At 47.2% G+C, this 21161-nt stretch overlaps 1 protein-coding gene across 1 annotated transcript in view; it reads right to left on the reverse strand.

The window, feature by feature from the left end:
* The window catches only part of SYT5 (synaptotagmin 5), a 194889-nt gene that overhangs the window by 77422 nt on the left and 96306 nt on the right, over positions 1-21161 (reverse strand). The window lies entirely within an intron of this gene.

Genomic DNA, 21161 nt, shown 5'->3' on the forward strand with positions numbered 1-21161 from the left:
CCCCTAGGGCTCCGGTTCCTCAACCACCTAAGATTTCAGCAGGGAACAAGGTTTACAGGCAGATGCCCTTCATAGTCGAGGGAGATGAGCACTATTTCTTTGATCCAGTGTCAGGGCGGTGCCTGAATGGGGAGGAGGACTGCACCCTTGGAGCAGTGCTGGAGGTAGATCAGAGGGGACCCTTTGTTGAAGCTGACGTAGACGGACACCCCACCACCTTCTTGGTGGATACTGGTGCTTCCAGATCTACTGTGCGGTCTGCGGTGGTCCCAAATTTGCCTCTTTCAGGACAAACTATTCAAGTGGTAGGAGTAGCGAACAGAAGAATGACAAACCCATTGACTGAGCCTGTCCCAGTAAAAATCTGAAGTTTCAGAGATAGACACCAATTTGTAGTGTGCGATTCCAGTCCTGTCTGTTTACTAGGAAGAGATCTTTTATGTAAACTCAATTGCACCATCTATTGTACCCCCAAGGGAGTAGAATTGCAGACTAATGATGACGATGCTGATTTTAAAGTTGCAAACACGCACATGTGCATTGAATTGTACCCTGCCATAACTGTGGAAGAACTTCCCTGGGATTTGAGAGATTCAGTCTCACCGGAGGTGTGGGACTTTACGGGGGAGGAGATAGGACTGATCAAAGGAGTAGAGCCTGTTAGAATACAAGTGAAGCCTGTTAGAATACAAGTGAAACAGAATGCTGACTTTCCTAGAACACCACAGTACAAGCTGACTCCAGAGACATTGGAAGGAATAAAACCCGTGATTGAGTCCATGATTAGACAAGGGATTCTGAAGGAGGTTATGGGCAGTCCCTGTAACTCTCCGATAATGGGCTTGCAGAAGCCAAGTGGGAAGTTCAGGATAGTGCAGGACCTACGAAAAATTAACAACATAGTCGGCCCATGTTGTCCAGTGGTACCGAATCCATCAGTAATACTGTTTCAGATACCGTTCCAAGCTGAGTGGTTTTCTGTGATTGATTTGTGTCAAGCTTTCTTTTCCATCCCACTGCATGAGGAAAGCCAATTTCTTTTTGCGTTCAAAATAGAGAGTCGCGTATTAACATGGTGCCGTATCCCCCAGGGGTATACAGAGAGCCCATCGATCTTTAATCAGTTGCTGGAAAGGAATCTCGAGAGTCTGGTACTGCCGCAGAACTCAGTTCTCGTACAGTACATAGACGACCTCCTTGTTGCGTAAGACACCAAAGATGCTTGTAGGATTGACACCATTGCCTTGCTGAACCATTTGGGAGAGAACGGACACAAGGTATCACCTAACAAGTTACAGTACTGCCTGCAAGAAGTGCAGTATCTGGGTCACAGAATAGAGCAGGGAAAGAGGAAGGTGTCGCCTGACAGAATTGAAACGATCATGAGAATGACTGTGCCCTCGACCCAGAGAGAGGTTAGAATGTTCCTGGGCATGGTCGGCTACTGCCGACAATGGATTGCAAACTTTTCCCTGAAAGCGAAACCCTTGCAGAAACTGACGCACAAGGACGTGGTTGATCCGGTACCATGGGACACAGATTGTATGATGGCTTTCCTTGAGCTGAGAGAGGACTTGTGTCGTGCTCCGGCTCTGGGGATGCCAGATTACCACAAATCATTTGCATTATTCTGCTGCGAGAGGGAAGGATCTGCTTTAGCTGTTCTAGTGCAAGATCATGGAGGAGTTCGTAGACCAGTTGCCTACTTTTCGGCTACCTTAGACCCAGTAGCCGCAGCGTTGCCCGGATGTCTCAAATCCGTTGCTGCAACAGGTGTCAGCATTGAGAGATGTGAAAGCATAGTGATGGGATATCCACTGACGGTGCATGTACCTCATTCTGTGGAATTGTTGATGACCAGGACCAGGACGCAGCACTTGACCAACAATAGGCTCACACGCTACGAGCAGGTTATACTTGCTGCGGAGAATGTGACTCTAAGGAGGTGCTCTGTCTTGAATCCTGCTACTTTGTTGCCATTACCAAATGATATAGATGATGATTGGGAAGACCATGATTGTCTTGATGTAACTGAACTATGCACCAAACCTAGGCCGGATATTGTTGATGTACCATTGACAGACCCCGATGAAATTTATTTTGTCGACGGCTCATGCATAAGAGACAATAATGGTCAGTTGAGAGCAGCATTTGCTGTCTGTACTATTTCTGGAATAATTGAAGCAGCCTGCCTGGAAGGAGTACACTCCGCGCAGGTGGCTGAGATCATTGCGTTGACGCGTGCCTGTCTGGCAGCCAACGGAATTCGGATTACCATCTTCAACGACAGCCAATATGGGTTTGGGGTGGCTCATGACTTCGGACAGTTGTGGTCGCAGAGGGGTTACATGACATCATCAGGCTCCCCAATCAGGAACGGAGAGTTCGTCAGGTTATTGCTGGAGGCGTTGCAAGGTCCTGCCGACATAGCAGTGGTAAAATGTACAGCTCACACCAGAGACTCAGACTTTGTGACAATGGGGAATCGTTATGCTGATGAAGTTGCACGCTATTGTGCAGAGCAGGGATACTCCTTTACTGAACAACACATTGAGGGACCGAGGGAAAGAACTGAGCTAAGCATGATGCTTGAGGTGGCAGATACCTGGGAAGAGTTGAGAGACATGCAAGGTCAGACGTCAGATTATGAGAAAAAGGTGTGGGAATCGGCTGGTTGTGTCAAGGGAGATTTGGACATGTGGGTTTCAGCTGATGGAAGAGCTGTGTTGCCGAATGAGCTGGTGAGTGCGATGGCACGACAGATACATGGTCCTGTACATCTGGGAAGGGATGCGATGTTGCGTGTGTTCAGACAGACATGGTACAATTCCAAATTTAGACAGGCTGCGGAAGCAGTATGTCAGAGATGTGTGACATGTCAACAGATAAATGTTGGGAAAAGAACACCAGTTACACTGAGTCACATTGGAAGGTCCGGCGGACCTTTTTACAGGATGCAAATAGATTTCATTGAAATGCCGAAGTGTAACAGCCTTAGGTATGTCTTGGTGATTGTGTGTGTGTTCTCTAGATGGGTTGAGGCATATCCCACTCGTAGGTGCGATACACTCACTGTAGCCAAACTATTGTTGAGGAAATTGGTGCCACGATTCGGGTTCCGACCTCTTTGGAATCGGACAGAGGAAAACATTTTAATAGCGGAATTGTGAAGATGCTCTGCTCTGCCCTGAACATTGATCAAAGACTGCATTGTAGCTACCGTCCAGAGGCTTCTGGCATAGTAGAGCAGATCAATGGTACCCTAAAGGCCCGAATGGCAAAGGTGTGCTCATCCACGTCCCTAAAATGGCCCGATGCACTGCCGTTGGTATTAATGAGTATGCGTAGTACCCCGGATAGGAGGACAGGGCTCTCACCTCACGAGATTCTCATGGGGAGGGCTATGAGACTGCCATCTATTCCTACAACTGCCTTGCTGAATATCACAGATGACCTGATTCTTTATTATTGCAGGGGACTATCTGATGTCATCCGTTCTGTGTCCCTTCAGGTGCAGGCTGCTGAAGTTCCGGCTGCTAGCGACCTTTGTCACGACCTGTGCCCGGGTGACTGGGTATTCGTGAGGAAGCACGTGAGGAAGAGCTGCCTGGATGTACGCTGGAGAGGACCTTTCCAAGTGATACTTGTAACCACTACTGCCGTGAAGTGTGGCGGATTGCCGAATTGGGTCCATGCTTTCCACACCCGACGAGCTCCAGCACCTGAAGAAGGAACAGCTCCTCTCATAGATGAGAACAATAACGACGAAGAGGATCCGAAAGAGGGAACAAGTCAAGCTGTGGGGGTGCCGGTAGAAGTTGGGAACTACCCTGATCAAGCTGTGTATGATCACGACGACAGTGACACTGAATCCGCCCCAGAAGAAGGAAGTGGCGAAGAAGGTGATCAGAGTACAGAAGAAACTGATGGGGAAGACGAACAGGGAGTGCAAACAAGAGGCCGGCGAGCAAGAGGTGCAGAAGCTCATTGGCCCGAAAGACGGAGGCGAATGAATGTGAGATTGGCTTCCGAAAGAGAACTTGCCCCTGTGTCCGAAGAGTCCGATTTGGAAGGGGAAAACGAAGGAGCTGCGCAGAGTGGTCCGAGAAGGTCAAGGAGGGTGCGAGTACCGTCCCAAAGATATGCCACTCCAGAGGGGACCTATCCTTTCACAAATGTTAGGATTGCCAATGCCAGGGGTCCTGAGGTCCGGGAGGGTGAGGTCAATGGAGGTGACCAGCACAATCCCCAATGTTAAGCTGCAAGTGGTGCTGTTGATACCTGGACTTGAAATTGAAGGTATCCTGACACTCACCATTCCTAATCCCCCTCTCCTAAGCAAGATACGTGATTTACTCCTGGAAAGACTGGTATTTCCTACCTTTGTTCCGGACATGCCAGCCTATGATGTAGTTGTGCTCCGCATGGAACTTTTGGATTATGTGTTGCAAGCAATCGGATCAAGTATAATCATAGACTATTAAGAGCCGTGAACTGAACTTTGAACTTTGAATTTGATTACCTTTGTGCTTTGCTTTGACGAGACTTTGAAAGGAACTTTGAAAAAAACTGTTGTGAATAGCTGTTAAAACTAACCTAGAGCCGAGTGGAAGAAGAAGAAATTTAGGGACTTTCCACAGAGGACGGAGAAGGGTTAGGGCTGTCTGGAAAGAGGAACTGAAACAAGAACTTCTGTTGCCAGGTGTGGTTCAAGAAACTCAAGTAACAAAGAAAAGAGACTTTGGGTGCTTTCTGAGAACGAACTGTTTGGGCCGAGACCATGGCGCCTGGAAACCCGAATCGTAGAGCCAAGTGCATAGTAGGCACCCTTTTAGCAGGAGTGATTCTCCTTATAGTTATAGTAGTTTCAGTTTCCTATTTTGCACCACACGAACAAGTAGAGAAGGCTGAGGGGACACAGGCACCTGACACCCCTAGTCAGAAGGAGGAAAGGGAAAAGAGAGAAAAGGCCTTGCTGGCTGCAGAAAGTCGCAGGTTACATACAGATCTGTCTAAGGGAAATTTTGGACAGAACGCATATGCAAAGCTGCTGTATGAATACATTGATGCAATGGATGCGAAAGACTGTTATGTGTGTATGCAATTGCCAGCTTCAGTAGATGAGGGTATTAGATACCATCACCTTCCATTGACATATGGAATTTCATGTAGTTTGTTGATTAGCATATTGTATGGTAGAAATCATTTTGAATATTATTTTTCAAATTATGATGCTGTGTTACCAGAAGTCCCAAATTACAAGCACTTGAATAAGTGGGACTATTATAAATCAGAAGACAGACTGGGATATTTTTTCATTCCCACACAAGAGCTAGACACCCCGTATGCACACCGACACAATTTGACTTGTTCGTTGTCAGAGGTAGAAAAGAAGTTCATTGAGCAGGTGGAAGACAGGTACACGAAGCAAAAACAGTTGCGAGATTCAGGACAGGGAAAGGTAGATTGGACCGAAGAAGAGAAGAAACACAAGTCAAGGGGGAGTTATGGTCCAATAGCTCTAGATGAGGTACAGAAGGGGAAGCTGTGCCTGCACAGACCACAGACATATTATGAAAATGTCTATGTAGGCCATACTACATGCGAACACACCTTCACATTGGAGTATTATACAAAGGACTTCTTGAAGAGTGTGGTGCAGGTGATCCCTACTGTATATTTTGTATGTGAAAAGAATGCGTATGTGAGATTGCCAGAGAAGTGGTATGGAACGTGTTACCTAGCAATCATCTTTCCCAAGATTTACCATACTGAGGATTTTTCTCTCTTGGAGGGAGGGTCCCAAAGGAGGGTAAGGCGAGGAGAGAATGCTGGAGCAATTATTGGAGATGTGTTTGGAGCAGCGATACCTATGTTGGGAGTCATTTTGAATGACATCAAGATAAGGCGGTTAGCAACTGTGGTGGACGAACTGTCAATGAATACAGCCAAGTCATTAGTGTTGGTTGAGGGTGAGATGTTGTCGATAAGGACAATGGTTTTACAGAACCGTCTTGCCTTAGACGTCATCCTAGCAAAAGAGGGCGGTCTGTAAACGTTTGAAGATTCAGGAATGTTGCACTTATATACCAGACAACTCTAAGGATCTGGAGACATATATAACCAACATTACTGCTATTCATTATGAGATTGAGGACTTGACCCAAGAGAATGCATGGCAGACCGTTGGCAAAGGATTTGGGAAGGTTGGAAACTGGTTTGCTAACCTAGGAAAGGGTTTCCTTGGGTTTGTACTGAGACCCCTCCTCATAGCAGTGGCATGTGTAATTGCCTTGTGGGGTTTAGTGAGGTTGTATAAATGGTACAAGTCGAACAGGTTGGCAAGATCAATGAGAGTGCAAGAGATACAAATGGAAAGGCTGCAAGACAATCAGTACCGCAGTTTGAGAGCATTGGAGATGCTCAAGAGGGGAAAAATGGCCACAAGCTCTGTTTAGTTTAGTTCTTACCCTGATGATGATGTGAGGGTGGTGATGACACGGGTCATAAAAGGGGGGAACTGAGAGAGCGCCATTTAAAGTGAAATTTGTAGGGGTGCAGCATATGTACAAGTAGTCAGCACCCGCATATGTAGAGGCCTGTTAATCATGTTTAGATGCAATGTATGAAAGAGTACTAAAGTAAATTGGTATCAGAAAATGTGCAGAGCCAACGTTACAAAGTGCAATCCATGCTTGCTGAAAATAGATGCTTTTAAAATGAAACCTTCTTCTAATGCAACGTGTGTTCAGCAATGCAATTGAACTTGAGGTCTGCTTTATCTGAAACGTAACGGTCTACATATATATATATATATAATGATTTGCTTAAAGTAGAAAATGTATTTGCTGTTTAAGGTTGGAGGCCTAGCGGACTAAGAAGAGGGAATGCCAATGTAAAGCGTTGGGCCTATAAAACAAGCAGTGGCTTAGTTCCTTTGGAATTGGTGTAGGCCTGTTAGAGAATGCCTTGCTTGACATTTAACCGTAGAAATGATTTATAAATGACCTTTATAAAATGTTGCAATATCTGTAGACTGTGAGCTACTTGCGTGTATTCCTTTGCAGGCGCCTCATCGAGCAGATAGTAGAGTAGAAGGGCCCATTGTGTGTGTATGTTAGGATTCTAGACTAGACATGGAGGAGTAGACCCGGAATTCAAGGAGGCAACTTGAAAGGATGGAAAGTCTGAGACCCAAGGACGGCTGAACGGACACAGATGGATCCACGCCATATGGAATTTTACAGAACCCAACACCTTCTAGAGGGGCGTATCTATAGGCGTGTCATTAACATTGTGGGGTTTCGTATTGTTGAAAATTAGTACGGTTTGGTGAACATTATCTGCGCCATCTTGCCTCTTCCCCTGATGCCACACTTTTGTCGTGCGCACCCGCCATTTTAAGATGCCCTGAGCCGAACAAACCCTTTTGCATGCCGCTGGCCCCTGACATAGCCCTTCACCCTCACCAAGCCTGCACGCTGATCAACCCCCTGCTTGCACCTGCCTTGAATCATAAACCCCTCTTCAGCGCTGCTCTGCCTCAGGCCCTCATCCTGTTCCCAGCACAACACCTCCCTTCTTCCCTTTCATGATCCCCGGCCCTTTGATGCAGACCCCTTTTTCCCCGTGTGCCCGTTTGTCTCCCTCGTTCCCAGGCCGACACCTAGCTCTGCCGATACTGTCTATTGCCCCTCCCCGTACAATAGAAAGCTTCCCCCATCAAAGGATCCCCGGGTTGATCAAAGCCCCCACCCCATGAGATCCGATCGAACCCCGCATTCCATGAATTGACGGAATATCCAGCTGCGCGATACTCATCACCTGTTGTGACCAGGGTGGGGACCTCTACTGTAAATGTGTGTGGGAATGGGCCTGGAGGGGGGGTTCCGGGAATGTCTTTCCGTACATCAAAGCTTTGTCATGAGTATGTAAACTGTAATAAAAACCGCAAAACCCTGTATATAAGGGGCCAGGCCTCAGACATAAGTTAGAGCACCTCAGAACGATACCTGCTGTCCGTTTTGCTGTGTTCTCCTCCGGAGAGAATAAAACCTTGTTTCCTGCTTTCCAGTCTCCAGCGCCTGCCTCTTCATTTATTAATAACTCGAGGGTCACAGAGGCAATACCGCCGGGCAAATATCGATTGTCCCCGACCCGACTCAGGTTTAACAATTGGCGTCCCAAGCGTGGGGCCCATCAGCGACTCGTGGATCCAGTGGGAGAGGTCCCGACGACAGAGTGAACGACTGCAACGATCGGGAGAGCTCTTGCCCAATAGACCCTCGTCTGGCAGCCGATCATCCGAACTTCACTAGTTCCGAACAGACCTCTCTCGAGTGATCTACGGTCCTGACTGGGGACCATTAGGAGTGCCGCGAGAAATACGAGAAAAAGAGGACGAACGGGCGCTGGATTCGGAAGACAAGAAACTGTCCATACGGTCCGGGTAAGGTCGTGTAAACACGACGGATTGCGAAAATAATTGATTGCTTGATTGTTTAAGAAAAATATACTAGTATTACTCTTTGTTAACTTATTTGGAGATTCACTGTCTGCACGCAGAGAAACAGTAGGCTCCTTCTCTTTTGCAAACAGTGAAGGATAGGCAACGTAACCGTCGCGCCTATTTTTCTCCCCCACTGACTCTATTATTTCCTAACGGTTTTTGGGAGACTCCCTCTCCCTCACTGATTAACTGGGTTCTTTGACCCCGAACTACTGTTCACAGATTGTCTTCTGGAGATTCTCTGTCTGCAAACCGGAAACAACAGATTCCTCTTTGCGGATAGTGAAGGGGTAGAGGACGCAGACTTTTGCGCCCTACTTACTCTCCCCATTGTTCTTACTCTATCTTATTTATTTATTTATTGATTGTTTGATTGTTCCTCGTTACTTTTTGTTCATGAGGTATTCACTGCCTGCAAACAACGTAGAATAGGAATATTCTGTCGAGTCTTTGCACCTAGTGATAAGATAGGCAGTGCTGACTTTTTAGTCCCTCGTTACGAGCCGTCATGTCTGTCTTCTCCCCATTGATTGATAATTGGTTCAGCCCGGACCGTGTATTAGAGGTGGACCATATAGCTCCACTAGAAGGCACCCCTAATAAGGACATGTTCATAAACTATGGATTAGTTACCATAGCCTATAATAAATTGTGGCACAGGTATACCAAAGAAAGTCAAGACAAACAGTGGCCACTGGCAGGATCCTTTGACCTTGATAAAATAGAAACGTTGGAAATAGCCCTTCGCAATAATAAGACAACGCCTATTATGCTCGACAGTCTCGGTATGTGGCGCAGAGAGGCTATGCAACGACAGAGAAAAGACGAGGACAAACCAGGTAGAGAAATATACCGACAGGACAACCCCGGGGCACCACGACCCAAAAGCTATCCCCCGACACTACGCAAAAGACGGCCAGACTTAGGGCAAGACCAATGCGCTTTTTGTAGATATGTCGGACACTGGAAAGCCCAATGCCCGACTCTACTGAGCGTGAGTAAGGGCAAAGGGCCGACAGGAATGACAGACCGGCAGAATGAGAAAAAGCGCGAGACAAAGAAAAATCCGACTCGCACGGACAGACCAGATAGAACCACCACGTTTGATTATGCCCGATGGCACAGGTTCCGCCAGAACGATTTCAGCGACATGTTCGAGTTTTCCTAGGTCGGACAATATAAAAACGGGAACCCAGCCTAGCTCTAAATTAAACAGACGGAAAAAGATAATTTTGGCCAAATAATCACTGTTTTATGTTTGTCTTTGGATCTTGTGTGTCATACTTTTCTACTACCCCCCGTCTGAGTTTATGTGTACGTAAATCTGCGTCATCCCCCTGCACGTGCTTCCATGTTACATAAACTATGTTGACAGAAATTCTAGCATGAAACAACCTGGAAAGAAAGAAATGGGAAACGAAATCAGTAAGCCACTGATAAAAACGAACTTTTATTTTAACATAACAAGCAAGGAAAAACACAATAACGCTAGAAAAACAAGAACGGTAAACTGGAGAACATGAAAGTCAATAGAACATTCGCCCCGCCCCCCCTCTGGAACCTTCCAAAGTAGGGTAGGGTTACGGCTACGCCCAACCGGCGGCAACCCATATAAGGCGGGCCCTGCTGCCAACTCTTGGTCAGGAAATCTTAACGTATTGGGGAGCCGGAGGAGAGGCAGGAGCCAGCGGAGTCCGGCCAGCGGCCTGGGCAGTTGTAGGTAGTCCCGCCACATGTCTCCTCGGCCCAACCGCAACGGGCCTGGATAGTCTTAGGTAGTCCCGCCACATGTCCAGAGAAGAACGAGACTCCTCTTTCTTTTCCCTTCCGTAACAGCCGCAGCAGCTCTGGACGGCGGGATGTCCTGCACGTACCTCCGCAACAATTTGTCCAAGTTGGGCTGGGAGGGAGAGGCGACGCGGACGAGCCTCTCCCACCTCCATAGATAGGAGGTCTCCCAGCCCCCGGCCCAACGCCGAACACCCCCAGCCAGGCGATGGTGCCCCAATACTTGCGCAGCACCGAACGTGCAATGGTGCCCATATTTTCGGAGCACCGAATATGCAATGACTGCACCGATACTTATGCGGCACCGAGTGTGCGCCACAGATGGCCATACTCCCACAGCACTGAGCACAAGACTTGGGGAACACCGGATGAGGAGAGACCTTCGTGCGGGCTGATGAAAGAGAGCAGCATGGAGTGCACCGGGAGAAGGAGACGGCGCAAACGAGTCTCCCTCGCCCCCCCAGGTGGGGGCATCACAGCTGCACCCCAGCCGAACGTCCCGCTTTCACAAAACAGAGCCCTTTTCCTTTCACTCCGAAGGGTCTCTTCCACTCTTGCAAACTCGACGGGAGTGGCCCCTGTAGGGCCTCAAAATGGCGTCTGGGTCCGCTGGAAGGCGGGCCTCGGCCGCTAGAGTAACTTTGACCAGCAATATAACTCGGACACTTGCCCACTGGGGCACGAGCCCCCACCTCCGACAGCATCTCCGCAGCCTTGAAGATTCTACAAAGGTCCCCGGCGGAGCCTTCGGCCCTGCAAAGCTTCCGGTAAGGGACGGCTGCCTTGATCACTAACGAAACAGGCATGACATTGCCACTCCTTCTGTTAGCATGAATTCTTGAACTGCCGAAAAGGACTCTGGTCCAACTGCCAGTTATGGGAAACATTTCCCCCTGATGCTACTTCCGGACTGAGCCGGCCCCGCCCAAAATGGCGCTGGTATCAATAGGAACTTACGAACACCTCGTGGTGTTCCTTCGCACTAATACAAACTTGATGTTCTGAGACATATATGATCCTTTGTACACTTGGCTAGAAAAGACAAGGAGAGCTCACTCGACAAACATTGTAAAAGGATCCCGCTAAAATATTGATTACAAATGTACGGTGTATTATATTTTTATAGCTGATGTATAACCCCATTTATGACGCACGCATACGGTATGCATATAGGAAATCTGATTGCAACTATTCTGACTATGCTTCTAAATTACGAAATAAATGCCCCCCGAACCCCCAGCCGATTAATAGACGTTTTAGTTTCTTACAAATGAATGAATAAACTTTCCAATGTTTTTATTGCTGCAAAACGACACCCCCCCCACTGTACGCACTTTAGCCATTGCCGTGCCCGACCAAATACGACTGCACCCTTATGAATCCACATACTATGATTTTGCAAAGTAAAGGTTTTCGAAACTATGAACGGGTATTGCATGCTTTATTTTAAAGAAAATGTGGGATCGGTGGGAGAGTTCTTTTCTGTGCACCCTACTCTGCTCTCTCTTTAAGGTTGAAAGAAGATGGTTGCCCAGCCCCGGATGGAGGATCGAATCTGAGACACAACACTCCACCGTCAAAAATGCGACTGGCTCCGGAACTCGCGCATGGAGAAAGACCGTGACTTCTGGGGATGGGTAAAAACGAAAGGACGTAATGTAAACGATGGGTAATATGAAACGATGTAAATGTTATGAAGTACAACGCTCGAAGGTACTAAGGAACAGAGTTGATCAAAGAACTAATGAACCTTAGAATGTCACCGCGTTGAAGGAGATTTAAGGACCCCGATAGCTAGATGCACCTACCAACTGGATACCTCACACTAGGTATCTTTGGTTTTCTTCTTAAACGTTTTCCTACACCCGACCTATAAGGGCACACTGCCCCTCCCCTCTCCCGACCCCAGAAACCATACCCCCGGGATTCTATCCCAAGGAGATAAGACAAGTATGAGGTAAGTAAAAACTTTCGTACCCGGGCTTTTATATGCCTGTATGTTGTCCCCCCCCCCTTTTTTCCTCCCTCTGCAGGTTACATCAGAGATCACAGCCGAGGTGTGGCGAAGTTCTGAAGCTTTGCCATGTCTGATGCACGAAGCAGACTAGCGCCGCAAGGTGGCACCTAAGCACACCCACGAACTACTAATGTGACAGACAAACCAGCAAATAGGATGACTCGATGAATAATGATCACCCTTAATCCATGATGCGTGAATGGACACAGGTCGCGTGTGAATGAAACTATGAGAGAACGTTTGTGTGTGACTGAAGCGCTGACTCAACTGGTCAATGGACCAAGAAAGCTGGGAGGGCGACACGATGGTGCCCCTTTTCCTCTTTGTCAATGCATGCCCCCCGTACCCGACCTAATGCTCGTCCGTCCCGAACCGCATGTATTCAAAATACTAACACCGACCCGCAACGTCTTGAGCCGAGAAATGCGCTGGATAGCCTATCTTAAATACACGGCCGCTCCCTACGTTGCACGTGTACTGCCTAGACTATTGTTGCTCTCTCTCTCTCTCTCTCTTTCTATCTCTCTCTCTCTCTCTCTCTCTCCCTCTCTCTCTCTCTCTCTCTCTCTCTCTCTCTCTCTCTCTCTCTCTCTCTCTCTCTCTCTCTCTCTCTCTCTCTCTCTCTCTCTCTCCCCTCCACACTCTCACTCTCCTAAAGGACTAGCACCGAAATTGGCAAATTGCCACCCCTAGCGCACCACCCAATTGGCTTCAAATACCGTCGGTATTTGCACAAAACTTGCCTTTACTACCATCACCCTGAGACCGTGTCATTACCTCTCCTTTCCTGCTAAAAGTCGATGAAACCGAGGTTGGGCCGTAAGGGAAAGGACAGGTAAGACGACTGAGGTTCCCTAATCTGACCCGCAATAAGGGAACTACAAGTCAGCGGCTCCTATGTTATAATAAAGGGCCTCAGAATACGCGACCTTCCCCGCCCCGAATTGTCGCAATACCCAAACAGTAAAAATGATCAAAACACCCTCATGTTCCATGAGCGCCCCTGTCCCCGTATCAGCTGCTCCGGACGGGAGTTATGGAACTGTCCCTCATTTCCGGTTGTGAGAGATGGGTCGATTTACGCCCTTACCACAAGTTTTCTATGTCCCTAGTTGTTTCCCATAAAACCCCTGTCTTTTCTAATTAAGTAATCAGGCCGTAGGAGGCTACGTAGTAACCAGAATGATGTTTTACAAAGTTAACAGACTAGACCAAAGTGAAGAAATCGTTGAAATGAACCCTGTCGAAAATGAAAAAAAAATGTTTAGTTGAAAAGCAGGACGCATTGATAAAAAGGAAATGTTTAGCCTATGTTCGTCCCTCAGCAAAATACCTGTTTAGTACCATGTTGATAGCACACAGTACCCTTGGTGAATATAAAACCCTAGAGAACGGCATATCTTTGTCAGGCTCGTCTTACGAAGGTGGGTCTCCATCAGATAAACTGTCGAAACTATAATAAATAATTGTGAAGGAAAGTCATAGTAAATCCAACAGGCCCGTCATCGGTCATTTATATGTTAGTTGTGAACCCTAATATAACGGACGTTTTCATTTCTGCCTGGAGCTGGGAGAGAAATAGACTTTTGTGATCACCTTCCTCTGCAAATTCTCTAAAAACTGTCTTTTCAAACTCGTTTAAGGGTACGGCTGTCGGGAGAGAGAAGGACCGGATGTGGGAGCACGAGGCCTGACTGCAGACTATGGAACACCTGCGACATTGGCCAAAGCGAGACCACGACAGAAAAGAGCTGCAGGACGAGGCACTGTTTTCGACAAAATGAGAAGAAAAGGGCCGACCTGATGCCCCTGCTCGATGTCCAGTGTTTGCCGACAAGTCCCCGCTCTCTGAATTCGGTCATGAGCCTGCCTATCTGAAATTCTCCGTCCCCCTAGTCTGTACCCGATTTGGCCTTGCTCCATCCCCCTTTTTTCCTCCGACCTACCCGAAAGGACTGCTCACATGCACCCTTCTTCCATCTGAACTTTTTGACAATCACCTCAAAGGACACAGGGCGAAAAGGACCTTTCCGACCAGGAATGCGAGGGAAGGGTCGTGCCCTGCAACGCGAGACCTAGAATAGAGCTGGACCCGTAGCTCCACCGCCGGTGCTCCACAGCGCCAACGAAAGACAACAAAGAATACTGAGAACTCGTTACCTGCGAACATTTTGACATCCTCAAACACCGTTTCTGCTGCGCCTCATTTCTCTCCCAGCCGCCATTGTATTGATTATGCTCCAATCCGAATCTGATATATGTAATAACCTATCAGTTCACCTTATGAAATGTACTCACTGCTCTCACTTCGAATCACTTTTTGTATTGCATTTCTATGACTTTCCTGCTAAATAAGTTTATCAAAGTTTATCAATAGGTCCGCCTCCTAAAACTAGAAATCTTAAAATGTATTGTTTACAACTCTTTCATCTAGGGTTCCTACTGTTTTCTTTCTCTTGCCCACCACGATAGAACCGAGTAGAAAATGAACCAGCAAGATGTCTTGAATATGTTAAAGGGAGGACTGTTGAAAATTAGTACGGTTTGGTGAACATTATCTGCACCATCTTGCCTCTTCCCCTGATGCCACACTTTTGTCGTGCGCACCCGCCATTTTAAGATGCCCTGAGCCGAACAAACCCTTTTGCATGCCGCTGGCCCCTGACATAGCCCTTCGCCCTCACCAAGCCTGCACGCTGATCAACCCCCTGCTTGCACCTGCCTTGAATCATAAACCCCTCTTCAGCGCTGCTCTGCCTCAGGCCCTCATCCTGTTCCCAGCACAACACCTCCCTTCTTCCCTTTCATGATCCCCGGCCCTTTGATGCAGACCCCTTTTTCCCCGTGTGCCCGTTTGTCTCCCTCGTTCCCAGGCCGACACCTAGCTCTGCCGATACTGTCTATTGCCCCTCCCCGTACAATAGAAAGCTTCCCCCATCAAAGGATCCCCGGGTTGATCAAAGCCCCCACCCCATGAGATCCGATCGAACCCCGCATTCCATGAATTGACGGAATATCCAGCTGCGCGATACTCATCACCTGTTGTGACCAGGGTGGGGACCTCTACTGTAAATGTGTGTGGGAATGGGCCTGGAGGGGGGGTTCCGGGAATGTCTTTCCGTACATCAAAGCTTTGTCATGAGTATGTAAACTGTAATAAAAACCGCAAAACCCTGTATATAAGGGGCCAGGCCTCAGACATAAGTTAGAGCACCTCAGAACGATACCTGCTGTCCGTTTTGCTGTGGTCTCCTCCGGAGAGAATAAAACCTTGTTTCCTGCTTTCCAGTCTCCAGCGCCTGCCTCTTCATTTATTAATAACTCGAGGGTCACAGAGGCAATACCGCCGGGCAAATATCGATTGTCCCCGACCCGACTCAGGTTTAACAGTATTAGGGACAGCACCCCGAGGGTGGAGACAGAGCAGATGGCTGAGGAGCTAGAGAGAGCGGTCGCATGGGCAAGGAGCTTAGCAGCGGTGATGGAAATTCTAGTCTAAGAGAGAAGGTGGCGAACTTCTTAGGAAGTCACCACGGCTGACACCTTTTGGTTAGGTTGGGCTATTGTTGAGTAGGGATGTCATCTAGCATAGAGTAGGGACAGACTAATCTGAATTAATGTCTTATATCCTGATGAGTACCAGAACTCAAGTTATAGCTATTCTGTTTAGTTTAATGATTCTGGAGTTGATTCTCGTTCTGTTCATTAGCCGATTGAGACTTTTCCGTAGGATTATGTTTGTATTAGTACCTGTTTATCTCTTGAACCTCTTGCTGAGGTGCCTGTATCTCCAGCTATTTTTGGTTATGTAATAAACCCTTTAAATTCAGTCTTTAGTCAGCGGTTCTTTGGGGAAAGTATTTTGGTATCTTGAACTTGAACTGTTTAGCTGTGATTAGATTACCTAAATTCACTCTATGACAGGTAAAAAGGTCCAGTCGACCTGTGACAGGATTCTGGAGAATGGTAAGCAGACTCTAGAGGTGAAATCCCGCCTTTTCACCATTTTACGCTCTTCAGTGACTCAGCCCAGTCATCACCTATCCCATGTAAGAGCAGCAGAGGCAGCAGCACGCCTAGCTCTTCTGAGAGTTGCCATAGCACTCTGGATGGGCATGTTAGCCTTCGTGACCATCCAGTCCTTGGTGCTTCTGCTGAGGCTGCTATTGTCGTGTGTTTCTCACGTGCTCCATTTCCGTTCTCACAAGGTCCATTGTCGTTTTCCTTATGTTAGCCCAGTGGCGGCCAGGTAAGAGCGGTGAGGCGGGAGGCGGGGGGAAGTCGACAGACGAAGATGAGGGAAAATAAAAAAATAAAAACACTTACCTGCCGATCGCTGCATCGGCGAGGCCGTGAGCACAAGTTAAGTGGGGTTCATTTTTACATTTTTAAGTTTTTTAAATTTTCCCTCGTCGTTTGTTGAACCCCCCTCTGCCTAGCCCCGCCCACCGCTCTTACCTGTACCGGCTGTGACTATGTTAGCCCAATCATGAATGCTGGTAGGTCGCTTTGGTTTTGCACACGTTACTGAATATTACGCTTGCCTTTGTGCCACATTGTATTTTCACACAGAATCAGCACATTTTTGTATTTTATTCTTTTCCTGGGATTTAGTCTGAATAACCCAGGCAAGGTCAAACAACATTGCACATTGTTATTCTCTCTGGTCAGACACTAGCACCTAGACATAATAAAGGAATGCAGCTGCTGTTTTTGAATACACATATCTTGTCATATAACTGATGACATGGAGTTCTGGAAAAACACACACAGAGCAAAGGTCCTGAGGCGAGAGTGCTGCGTCAGCTGAGATGTAGCGCATACACCTATATATAAGGTATGGGGTCTGCCACTGAACCCAGAGATCTATCATATATAACCACTTAGCTTCCGTAGTACGGGGAAGGTTAGAGCAAATCTGTCATATAACATGACAGGGCTTTTTATCGTATATGGTTTATCAACCATGCTGATGATATTATTGACATGTATTTGTTTTCTAATTGTGGTGCAATTATTGCATCTTAGAGCACAATATTTTAAGTAAACATTGTAAACTCCCTTTGTGTGCCTTTTTTATTTTATTGTATACAAGTACGAGTGAGAGAGTGTAAGTGTATGTCCTGCAGTAGCGGCTGGTGTCAAGGCAAAGTAGAGAGGCGGGGGGGAGGACAAAAACAGGAAAAAAAAACAAAAAAAAGAACTAGCCCACCACATCGCCGCTCTTCTGCTCCTCTCTGGCTCCACTGTAGCACAGGCTCCCAGACTCCCATAAGGCCAATCCAGACGCTGCTCTCATGCTGCTGACAGCATGAGAGAAGCACTGGGATTGGCTTGAGTGGCCTGGATTCGCGCTCTGTGCCTGCAGTCTTCAACCCAGCAACGCAACTCGGGTTGGAGACATCTCAGGCGCATGTCAGCTTGGCCATTCTAAGACATGTGGAAAAGTAAATTTTGCCATGTTATATGTGCCTACGTGTTCCCCATCTTATGCTATATGTGCATGATCGATATGCATGTATCCCCCTATGATCGATAAAAAGACGCAATCATAGTTGTGTCCAACTCTAGTATGCCAGTTTCCAGTTCTCGTGAAAGCAACAAGTATTAGGGCTATGTTGCCACGTTTTATAGTGTGCACGTTAATTCATTGAATTGTCCCCGTTTCTAGGCCACAAAAGGGCCCGGACACCAGATTCAGCTCCTGTCTCCTGAACCCTCTCCGAGGAGCGATACAGCCCCCACCTACATCCCTGACCCTTCGCTTACTTCCTGCCTCACAGTGCCCGGCCCGGCCTGGCTCTGCCTGCCAGTCTGCCAAGAGTATGTTATGCTTCTAGTTATCAGTCCAGCCCTCCTTCTCTGCATTCCTAAGCTACTGAATCGCATCAATAGTTTCCGTCATGGTCTAGCCTTTCTGTCTCCATGTAAGAGAAATACTGTATTAATATTCATAGAATATTCCTAGCACACGCAACACATGTAGAATTATGCACGCACCAGTCTTAACGTCTAGTAGCCTTTGCCCTGATAACTTTTGGATTCTATCAATATGTACTCTAAACACCAGATACTAGATATGCCTTAGGTACATGTCGCTCTGACACTCCAGACTTTAGTCTCCTCTTCTAGCACAGAAGTCATAGCCCCCAGTTCTCCCTGGTAACACGTCATTGCCCGTTTGCGCGCACCACTAGGTTAAAGGTCCCAGCTGCTCAGGTAGCCCCCTCCATGTTTCCGCCCCATTTATGACACTTCTGTTACGTTTACATCACATGTCTATGTATACGCCCTGTACACGCCTTCTTGTTACATCATTTTGCCCTTATCTTTTGCGACTGCTACGAGTAACGCCTACTGCTACGCCTACTGTATTGAATGTAATGTAATTATTTTAGTATATATACTTATGCATGTTACTTTTCGGGGTGCAGCTGCCGTTCCGTGCTTCCAGGCTGTTCTGTCCTTTTTCCCTTATGCCTGATTAAAGCCTGAAGACTCAAGATACCTCGAATCCTGACTCTTATTTATTGAGCTATCTGTTTTATTGATTATATTAAAAAATAGTACCGGTAATTAATTATTTATTTACCACATAATGGCGCCCGAATAGGGACCTGCCCTTTCCCCACGCGCCGGCTAAGCCACGCAGGCCCCCTGATCCTCTGCAGCCGTGACGGAACCATACCGTGCACGTGCAGATATTTCTGCTTCAAGTATCCCTCAGGCCCACGGAGGAGACGGAGGTTGGGGTCCAGCATCCAGACGAGGCGGTGAGGAACGCGGCGAGTCCCGACCAGAGCCCAAGCCGAGAGTCCAGGGTCCGAGGTATCCGGAGGCCCACCTGTAACTGAAGTCCGAAGTTCGTAGTCCGTCGTCGTAGCAGTCCAGTCCAGTCCGATGCCTTCCGTTCGTGCTGCCCGGTGAGTACCGTTGCTGGGGTAGTATCTAGACAGGGTCAATTAATTTGTCTCTGGTCCGTGGGTTTGGGTACACAGATCCAACACGAAGTGTCCACCTAGGTGGATGCGGGTCCTGATGTGTCTCTTGATGGGACCGGTAAGTTTCGTGCTGTTTTAGCAGTACATCTAGTCATTCTAGTAAGTCTTGTTCTCCAGAAATTCATGTGTTCTGTTCTCAGTATACCAGGTAAAGTTCTGTCCGAACTGTTATTTTAAATGTTATTTAATGTGTTTTCAGTGTCGTGGTATGAGTGATTTGTTTTTTCAGTTATTATTGTGTTTATCATGTATTGCATTGTGTTCGAATTCCAACCTAGACAATGCCTCTGTTTTCCAAGTTACGTCAGTTAAAGACCAGAAAAGGGCTGCTCGAGGAAGCAGTCCCTGTCCCTCCTAGGGACAGTCCAGGACATTTTATGTATCACAAGCATGGCTTAGACGCCATATTATATCTAGACTTATGGTCAGATTACACGAAAGATCTTGAAGAGAAATATAGATGGCCTGTATCAGGCACATGGGATGCCGAGTGCATCATGCGAGTAGAAGAAGCATTATGGAAAAAGAAAGCCAGACAGTCTCAGAAAGATGCCATCGAGTTATGGCGCAAAGAATCCCATAGAAGAACAGAAAAAGAAATCAGAAAAACAGAATTAAGTAGGGAATCCTCAGAAAAAGCCCAAGAAAGGGAATTAATCGAAGTAGGTGAGCGAGTTAAAGCAGAACAGTCAGACAGACAGAGAAATGCCCTTATTAAGGGTATGTATCCTCTTCTTGCCGAGGGCTTGCCAAAAGCAACCCCGGAAGCACCATGTAATTTACCGCCACCATTAGTTCCGATTAAGCTACGTCATAAACCGACCGCAGCTGATATTTTTCTCTCGTCCTATTTGGACGACACGGTCCCAGAATATGCAAATCCTGTTCCGCCAGCTCCTGTAAATAATGTAATTCCAGTTCCTCCAGCCACCGGGGCACCCGTTGCAGTACCTGTCACGGTACCCCCGGTCCAGCCTACAGTACATGTACCCGCTACATCAGTCACTCTGCCAGCACGTACAATACCCGTCAACGATTCTAGTCTAGGGGCCACGGGGGGAAGTCCTCCTGGAACCCCGCCTCAACACAGACGTATGACGATACTTGAGTTACATGAACGAGCGTTACAGCGTTCGCCAAAAATTCAGACATTTGCAGATATCAAGCGAGCTCTTACCGAATGCCGTTATGATCCAGTTTCAGGCGATGATAATATGGTCATATATTCATTGCGTGTAAGACGGGTGACCGAATATTTGGACACCCTACCGAATATGAAAGGTTATCTAGACAGAATATATCGTTTTATCCGTACAGGAGTAGATCCAGAAAGTATTGGCGACGCCATGGTTCAAAGAAAAGTCGAGATTCAGCTCATGCTTTTAAAGTTTCTAATTAATTGTTTAATAAGGGAACAAGACTATCCAGATAAAGATCCGGAAGAAATGAAAGTCCTGACCAGGTGGAGTGACCACATAGCCGAGGGAAGACACAAGACACAGAACTGTATAGAGAGTATGTACAAGAAAATTCGTAGGGAAATAATAAAGATACACGAGAAACGAGAAGCAGCACAGGTTACCGAGAAAGAAGACAACTCTTCTACTGAAGAGGTAGACGACGAGAATCCCTCCAGAATAGCGTATGTAGGTAGAACTAGACTTCCCGACCGACATTCACGCCTAGAACACAAGAAAGTTTTCCCTCCTACAGTACCAGAACAAGGTTCTCTTGAACAAGTATTTCAAGCTACCGATCACATTCTGAAATCACGAATCGGTTATAGTGAACTTAGTACAATGCATGAACAAGAACTAGCCCGATCAGCAGTCCGATGGACTACTGA

Source organism: Lissotriton helveticus, chromosome 7 (assembly GCF_964261635.1).
Source record: "Lissotriton helveticus chromosome 7, aLisHel1.1, whole genome shotgun sequence".
Lineage (NCBI taxonomy): Eukaryota > Metazoa > Chordata > Amphibia > Caudata > Salamandridae > Lissotriton > Lissotriton helveticus.